At 46.9% G+C, this 7,500-nt stretch overlaps 1 pseudogene; it reads left to right on the top strand.

Annotated features, from left to right (window-relative positions):
• LOC129251852 (large subunit ribosomal RNA) overlaps positions 1 to 2,635 on the top strand; it is a 2,771-nt pseudogene extending 136 nt beyond the window's left edge.
• The last annotated feature ends 4,865 nt before the right edge of the window (positions 2,636 to 7,500 follow it).

Genomic DNA, 7,500 nt, shown 5'->3' with positions numbered 1-7,500 from the left:
CAAATGTGAGATGCAGTGTATGGAATATCTTAATATCTAGTATGAGAAATTAACGATTTAAGTCCTTCTTAAATGAGGCCATTTACCCATAGAGGGTGCCAGGCCCGTATAACGTTAATGATTACTAGAAAGATATTTCCAAAGAGTCGTGTTGCTTGATAGTGCAGCACTAAGTGGGTGGTAAACTCCATCTAAAACTAAATATAACCATGAGACCGATAGTAAACAAGTACCGTGAGGGAAAGTTGAAAAGAACTCTGAATAGAGAGTTAAATAGTACGTGAAACTGCTTAGAGGTTAAGCCCGATGAACCTGAATATCCATTATGAAAAATTCATCATTAAATAATTAAAAAAATAATGTGCATTTTTTTCATATAAGGACATTGTAATCTATTAACATAATAAAGTATTTATCAAAAGATCATTGGTGATATTAAGTTTATTTAAATTAATTTGCTTTTTAAGCATATTAACATAAAATAAATACTAATGATTTGATAAAGTGTTGATAGATTTTATTATATATAATGCTAAAATTCATTTTTTGAATTTTACAAAAAATTTAATATCTATGATATTAATATTTATTTGTATGCATTTATATGATTAACAATGCGAAAGATTCAGGATACCTTCGGGACCCGTCTTGAAACACGGACCAAGGAGTCTAACATATGTGCAAGTCATTGAGTTATATTAAACTTAATGGCATAATTAACTTAACTTAAATATAATGGGATTAATTTTTAGTCTATTTTTTAATAAATAGTCAATTAATTCAATCCCGGGGCGTTCCATATAGTTATGTATAATGATAATTTATTATTATTTATACCTCTAACTGGAGCGTACCTTGAGCATATATGCTGTGACCCGAAAGATGGTGAACTATACTTGATCAGGTTGAAGTCAGGGGAAACCCTGATGGAAGACCGAAACAGTTCTGACGTGCAAATCGATTGTCAGAATTGAGTATAGGGGCGAAAGACCAATCGAACCATCTAGTAGCTGGTTCCCTCCGAAGTTTCCCTCAGGATAGCTGGTGCATTTAAAAATTATATAAAATAATCTTATCTGGTAAAGCGAATGATTAGAGGCCTTAGGGTCGAAACGATTTTAACCTATTCTCAAACTTTAAATGGGTAAGAACCTCACCTTTCTTGATATGAAGGTTGAGGTTATGATATAATGTGCCCAGTGGGCCACTTTTGGTAAGCAGAACTGGCGCTGTGGGATGAACCAAACGTAATGTTACGGTGCCTAAATTAACAACTCATGCAGATACCATGAAAGGCGTTGGTTGCTTAAAACAGCAGGACGGTGGACATGGAAGTCGTAATCCGCTAAGGAGTGTGTAACAACTCACCTGCCGAAGCAACTAGCCCTTAAAATGGATGGCGCTTAAGTTGTATACCTATACATTACCGCTAAAGTAGATGATTTATAAAACAATTTCGATTGATTTATAAATTTTGAAACTTTAGTGAGTAGGAGGGTACAATAGTGTGCTTAGAAGTGTTTGGCGTAAGCCTGCATGGAGCCGCTATTGGTACAGATCTTGGTGGTAGTAGCAAATAATCGAATGAGACCTTGGAGGACTGAAGTGGAGAAGGGTTTCGTGTGAACAGTGGTTGATCACGAGTTAGTCGGTCCTAAGTTCAAGGCGAAAGCCGAAAATTTTCAAGTTTTTAATAAAAAAAAAATATTAATAAAAATATATTTAAAAATAATTAAAATACTTGAATTATTTTGAACGAAAGGGAATACGGTTCCAATTCCGTAACCTGTTGAGTATCCGTTTGTTATTAAAAATGGGCCTTGTGCTCATCCTGGCAACAGGAACGACCATAAAGAAGCCGTCGAGAGATATCGGAAGAGTTTTCTTTTCTGTTTTATAGTCGTACTACCATGGAAGTCTTTCGAAGAGAGATATGGTAGATGGACTAGAAGAGCATGACATTTACTGTTGTGTCGATATTTTCTCCTCGGACCTTGAAAATTTATGGTGGGGTCACGCAAACTTCTCAACAGGCCGTACCAATATCCGCAGCTGGTCTCCAAGGTGAAGAGTCTCTAGTCGATAGAATAATGTAGGTAAGGGAAGTCGGCAAATTAGATCCGTAACTTCGGGATAAGGATTGGCTCTGAAGATTGAGATAGTCGGGCTTGATTGGGAAGCAATACCATGGTTTATGTACTCGTTCTGGGTAAATAGAGAATTACGATTCTTGTTCCCCGGATAGTAGTTACGTAGCCAATTGTGGAACTTTCTTGCTAAAATTTTTAAGGAATTATATCATTCGATATATATTCCTTTTAAATTATAACGATTATCAATTAACAATCAATTCAGAACTGGCACGGACTTGGGGAATCCGACTGTCTAATTAAAACAAAGCATTGTGATGGCCCTAACGGGTGTTGACACAATGTGATTTCTGCCCAGTGCTCTGAATGTCAAAGTGAAGAAATTCAAGTAAGCGCGGGTAAACGGCGGGAGTAACTATGACTCTCTTAAGGTAGCCAAATGCCTCGTCATCTAATTAGTGACGCGCATGAATGGATTAACGAGATTCCTACTGTCCCTATCTACGCATTCTCAGTTTGACTGTTGAATAGTGCGGACGTGTCGTGTGCTAAGTGGTGATTAGCGATTTTTGCGATTTCTTTTGCGTTTATATTCGTGTGTGATAACCGGTGTATTACAGTTGTGCGAGTGACGCTAATATTGTTGTGGCTGTACCATAGCGGTACAGTGTTTACAATTAATTGCGCTAGTGAGTGCCGTTGTCCGAGTGACGCTACTTTGTAGTAGCTGTACAGTGTTACGAATAATTGAAAGTGCCGTACGGTAGTGTTGTTGGACACTCCAGTGAGTGCCAATATACTCCGTGCTATAGACACAGAGTGCGTGTTTGTGAGTGCTGCTAGATACAGCGTTGGAAATTTTCCATTAAGTTGTTTACAACTTTGCGGGCGTGCCGTTATTTTTCGGCGTGGTGTGTTGTGCTAGTGACGCCACCGTTTGCGTGGCTGTACATTGCGTACAAGTGTACCTTGTTGGTAAGTTGTTTACAACTTTTGAGTGCCGCTATTTCTGGCGTGGTTTTTGGCGTGTGCTGCTAATTTTTGGCGTCCTTCTCGTGTGCGTGTGCCGTTACATTTCGGCGTGGAAGTACAGTGCGGGCGTACACTAGGTTTGTCGTGCCGCTATATTGCCATATTTGGCAACAGTAAAAAGGGCGTCCTCTTTTGTGCGTGGGTACAGTACTGCGCCAAGGTTGAATACCTTGTGCAGGTGCTACGACCAAAGCGTGTTGTGTTTTTGCCTGCGGTCGAGCTCGGCGTTAGCTCCACCTTGGTCGACCCGTCCTTGTTCGGGGAACAGTGTTCTGTCCGGCAAGGCATTGGTGGTGGCCTTTGCCAAACCTTTGGTTGGCGCTGTGGGCTACGCCCTCGCGCTTCGCTTTGGCTCGCCGATAGGTGCAGCCGCTGTGTGCGTGCCTGTGCGGGATTCACTCCTGCCGTGCAGTAGTTGCCGTCGCCCAAAAGGGACCCAGTTTTTGTTGTTGCTCGGGAGGCCTTTATACGGCGAACTCGGCAACCTTAGTGGTGGAGAGTTGGGCAATGCCCAAATCAGAAGGGTTGAGGAAGAGGGCGAACACCCCTCTTCCGAGCGGTTCGGCGGTGCCATCGTCGGCAATGGACGAGACGACGTCCGGAGAGGAGGAGGTGATCTTGCGGTCTCCTCCCCGTTCTAAGAAGAAGACCGCTGGAGGTGCAGCGGTTCCGGTGGAGAAGGTATCTTCAAAGGTACCTGAAAAGGTGAGTGGAAGCGAGGGTGGTTCCGAAAGCGGAAAGATTGGGAGTGGGCGCAAGGGGCGGAAGACGGGGGAAAAATTAGGTCCCGCAGGGAAGCGTTTGGAGGAAATCCGTGGGGAATTGGGTGCTTCCCTGAAAGGTTTGGGTGCGATCGGTGGGGATGCCGAACGCAAGAAAGTTGCGGTGCAGTTTATGGGGCGCTTCAAGTCCATTGTGACGGCCTTTAGTGGAGCCGTCATAGACATGGACGGCGTCCCGAAAAGTGTTGCAAAAGACCTCCTGGGGTACTCCTTGGAGTTCGAGGAACTCTTTGTGGAAATGGTGGGGGAGATAGCCCATCTTCGTGGGCAACTAGAAGCCACGAAGATTACCAGGGAGGAAGCACCTCGGAGGACGGCTGGAGCTGCGCTGGCTGGTGCAGCGTCGATGCCGGCACCTCAGGCGCCTGCGCCTGTGTTGCCTGCGTTGCCGGTGCCCAAGCCAGTTGAGACCTGGTCGGTCGTAGTAAGGGGTAAAACCCCCACTACTTCCAAGGAGGTGATCAAGAAAGTTGTAAAGGAGGTTGGGCCTTCCATGGGGGTTAGGGTGCACGAGGTGCGCCCGTTGAAGGACGGAGGTGCGATTATTCGCACCCCATCCGTTGCCGAGAGGGATAACTTGGCAAAAAATGCCAAGTTTTCCGAAGTGGGGCTCGATGTGAGCATACGTCGGAAGCTGGGGCCTAGGGTTGTGGTCCAGGGGGTTCACACGGAGATCTCCCCTGAGGATTTCATGGGAGAGTTGTTCCGGTTGAACCTCAAGGAGTTCAGCCCTGGGTGCCGTGAGAAGGACGTGAGGATGATCAGCCGTCCTTGGAAGGTCAGCCCCGATGGGGTGACGAATGTTGTCCTTGAGGGAACGGACATGCTAATGTCCGCCCTCCTGGAAGCAGGTCGTTGCTACATAAAGTGGTTTTCCTTCCGGGTACGGCCAGACCAACTGACGCCCGGCTGCTTCCGATGCATGGGGTTTGATCACAGGGTGGCAGAATGCAGAGCCAAGAAGGATGTCTGCCGTAGGTGCGGGCAAGAAGGACACAGGAGTGCAGGTTGTGGCAATGCCCCGCATTGTCGCAACTGTGCATTTAAGGGCAAGCCAGCCGGACATCTAATGATGTCCACTGTCTGCCCGGTGTACTGTGCCATTGTTGCCCGTGCGAACGCTAGACATTGATGGTTGAGCTATATCAACTGAACTGTCAGGGGTCATATGCCGTGATGTGTGAATTGGGGGCGTGTATGTCGGAGGGGGGCTGCGGCATTGCTTTGCTCCAGGAACCATACTCCACCAATGGGGTGGTGAGAGGCCTTCCTGGGGGCTTCAGGGTCTTTACGGACCTTGGAGTCAAGGCCGCAGTAGCTGTGTGTGAGCCAAGCTACTCTTGTGTAGTAGTTGACTCATCACAGTGGGGAGTATGTGTGTGTGTCGAGGGGGAATTCGGCAGAATGAATGTCGTCAGCTTGTACTGCAAGTCTGACGAGCCTCTAGAGCCCTACTTAAGATACATTGATGCGGTGCTACTACTTGAGAGTAGCATTCCTGCCATCGTGTGTCTTGACGCGAATGCTACCTCCCCGATGTGGTTCAGCAAGGTATCCAGGCATACTGCTGGATATCGGAGCCACACTCGGGGTGAGGTTATGAGCGAGTGGGTTGTGGCGAATAACCTTCTTGTAGCAAACGAACCAAGCGTATGGTATACGTTTGAGGGGCCTAGAGGTGTGAGTGACATTGACGTGACGCTCATGAATGACGCAGCAGCGGGTAGGTTCGAGTGTAAATGGAGTGTTAGGGGGGGTTGGGGAATTAGTGACCATAATTTAATACAAATTATGGTTACTCCCCGTACCCCGCAGCTAGAAGGGGGGAGTCCATTGAGGCGATGGCGTACCTCGTGTACCGACTGGAACCGATATGGACATACTGTTAGGGAAGCGGTATTGGATATACCGCTTAGGGAGTTTGAGGAATTGGGGGTTGACGAGCAAATTGCTCGTCTATATGAATGTGTCTGGGGTGTGAATGACTTATTGTTTAGGAAAGCTAGGGCTGTGAGAATGAAAGGTGTGAAATGGTGGACGAGTGAGTTAAATTCAAAGAGGAGGTCTGTCCGACGCTTGAGGCGTTTGTTTCAACGCGGCAGGCGGACCAATTCGGAGAATCTGTCTCAGCTCAAGTATCAATTTAGCGTAGGGATGAAAGAGTATAAGAAGATGCTTGTGAGAGTGAAGGAGGAAGAGTGGAGGAGATTTGTGGGGGAAAATAGGGACGACCCTTGGGGACAGGTCTATAGGATCTGTCGGGGTCGTCGAAATGAGATGGCTAGCTCTCTTCGCGTAGGTGATACTGTATTATCGACGTGGAGAGAGTGTGCCAATGTTCTGTTAGGCGAGTTTTTTCCCAGGGCTGAGGTTCAGGTTCCTCCTGCACAAGAGGTGCCTGTCCCTCCAATAGAAGCTGAGGAGTTGGATTATGCATTTGGCCTGGTCAGGTCTAAAAGGTCTCCAGGTTTCGATGGTTTGAACGGAGAGATGTGCAAATGCTTGTGGAAGTTCATTCCGGAATATTTGGAGGCCATTTATGATAAATGCATATGGGAGGGATATTTTCCACGCGAGTGGAAAATTGCTAGGGTCGTTGCACTCTTGAAGTCGCCCGATAAGATCAGGAGCGATCCTCGATCTTATCGTGGTATCAGCCTCCTTCCAGTACTTGGAAAAGTGCTGGAAAGGGTTATGGTTGAGCGGCTTCAGGAGCTAACTCGGGGTGTTAGGTCGGATAGGCAGTATGGGTTTAGGAAAAGACGTGGTATAGAGGATGCGTGGTTGTATGTTCAGAGTGTAGTTAGGGAAAACGTCAATAAATATGTCCTTGGCATATTTATTGACTTTAAGGGGGCATTTGATCACTTGCGCTGGGATCGTGTGTTGCAGAGATTAGAGGAGCTTGGCTGTCCGGAAATTACTCTATGGCGGAGTTATTTTTCGGACAGAAAAGCATCCATGGTAGGAGTGGGCGGGAGTGTGGAGATTGGGGTGGAGCGAGGCTGTCCGCAGGGATCCGTCTGTGGTCCCTTCATTTGGAACCTCATGATGGACTCCCTGCTTCGGCAGTTAGAGCCACTCTGTAAACACTGTGCGTATGCGGACGACCTTCTCATTTTGGTTGAGGGTCGTTCGCGTGAGGAACTAGAGCGAGTGGGGGGGCAGCTCCTTACATTTACCCACAATTGGGGGGTAGATGTGGGAGTGGACATATCGATGGACAAAACGGTGACAATGCTGCTTAAGGGCAGATTGTCCCCGAGTCGTCCACCGATTGTACGTTTGAATGGGATAGGGATTAGGTATGTGACGCAAGTCAAATACCTGGGGGTAGCTATGAGTGAAAGGATGTGTTTTACTCCACACTTAGTTTCGTTGAGGGAGCGGCTGCAGGCAATCGTTGGGCAAGTGCGTCGCGTTGTCAGATTTGACTGGGGTCTTAGCCGGCGTGCGGTTCGTACCGTATATCGGGGCCTATTTGTGGCCTGTGCCACTTATGGTGCCGCTATATGGTACGAATGGGCTTTAAAGTCGGTTGGCAAACGTCATCTGATGGCGTGCCAGCGCATTATGTTGCTTGCCTGTTTGCCTGT

Source organism: Anastrepha obliqua, unplaced genomic scaffold (genome assembly GCF_027943255.1).
Source record: "Anastrepha obliqua isolate idAnaObli1 unplaced genomic scaffold, idAnaObli1_1.0 ptg000080l, whole genome shotgun sequence".
NCBI classification, from domain to species: Eukaryota; Metazoa; Arthropoda; class Insecta; order Diptera; family Tephritidae; genus Anastrepha; species Anastrepha obliqua.
Note: the sequence above shows the minus strand (reverse complement) of the source record. Positions and strands in the feature narration are given on the sequence as shown.